The sequence below is a fragment of the Schistocerca nitens genome, chromosome 3 (assembly GCF_023898315.1).
Source record: "Schistocerca nitens isolate TAMUIC-IGC-003100 chromosome 3, iqSchNite1.1, whole genome shotgun sequence".
Classification (NCBI taxonomy): Eukaryota; Metazoa; Arthropoda; class Insecta; order Orthoptera; family Acrididae; genus Schistocerca; species Schistocerca nitens.
The window spans coordinates 250,123,959-250,125,061 of NC_064616.1; the positions used below are offsets into that span (position 1 = coordinate 250,123,959).

Below are 1,103 nucleotides of genomic sequence, written 5' to 3' on the forward strand. Positions count from 1 at the left end.
TCAGAATCATCACGAATTGTTATGAGAACTATTAAACTCATTAAGATTGCAACAAAAATTAGTGATGTGTCCTGCTCGAGAAGGAAATGTGCAATGGGACAAGCACAGGATAGTTTTTATCGTGATTCGTATGTTATGCTATTAAAAATAGTAAGTAACAGGAGGGGGTACAGCATAAAAAACAGTATGCAGTACATTAGTTAGCTTTTGGATCTAGCAGACCGTAAACGATGTTGAATTAGACTTCGTTAAGTGAAGTCATCGTCAAGATCTATTGATCTGATTTTCACAGTGTGTAGATAAGTGCAACATCAGAGAACTGCATGGCAGACAGGTAGCAAACGTGTTTTCCAACCGTAGAACAATTGAGCTACAGAATGAACAACACTACAGTCATTATATGTGCAATGGACGTGATCTGAAAATATAGCACTAGTACTCCGTCTTCAGGCCACAAGAGGCCCATCGGGACCATCCGACCGCCGTGTCATCCTCAGCTAAGGATGCGGATAGGAGGGGCGTGTGGTCAGCACACCGCTCTCCCGGCCGTTACGATGGTTTTCTTTCGCCGGAGCCGCTACTATTCGGTCGAGTAGCTCCTCAATTGGCATCAAGAGGCTGAGCGCACCCCGAAAAATGGCATCAGCGCACGGCGGCCCGGATGGTCACCCATTCAAGTGCCGGCCACGCCCGACAGCGCTTAACTTCGGTGATCTGACGGGAACCGGTGTATCCACTGCGGCAAGGCCGTTGCCGATCTGAAAATATACTATAATATATTTTCAGATCTTGTTCACTGCACACTCCACTGGCCTGAGGTCTCTTTCAAGAAAGTTTCTAGTCGAAATATATGTCATTTTGTTTAGCAGATTCCTTCAATCGGATTTCTAAGGTGTATGTCTCATTGTCATATGAGCCGCTCAAATATATGCAAAAAGATGAATTTCGTCACTGTGTGAGCGCATCTCACTTTACTTTCTGGCAGCGCAGCTGTTACAGAATCGAATGCCACAACACATTAGTTACATTAATGCTGTGTCCTTCGGGTGTCCTCCGGAAGATACGAAGCCGCCATACATAGAAGTGCGCTGAACTGCCTATTA

The 1,103-nt window shown here is 45.2% G+C and overlaps 1 pseudogene; it reads right to left on the bottom strand.

Annotated features, from left to right (window-relative positions):
* Positions 1 to 637: 637 nt before the first annotated feature.
* Positions 638 to 755, bottom strand: LOC126250226 (5S ribosomal RNA; annotated as a pseudogene).
* Positions 756 to 1,103: the final 348 nt, after the last annotated feature.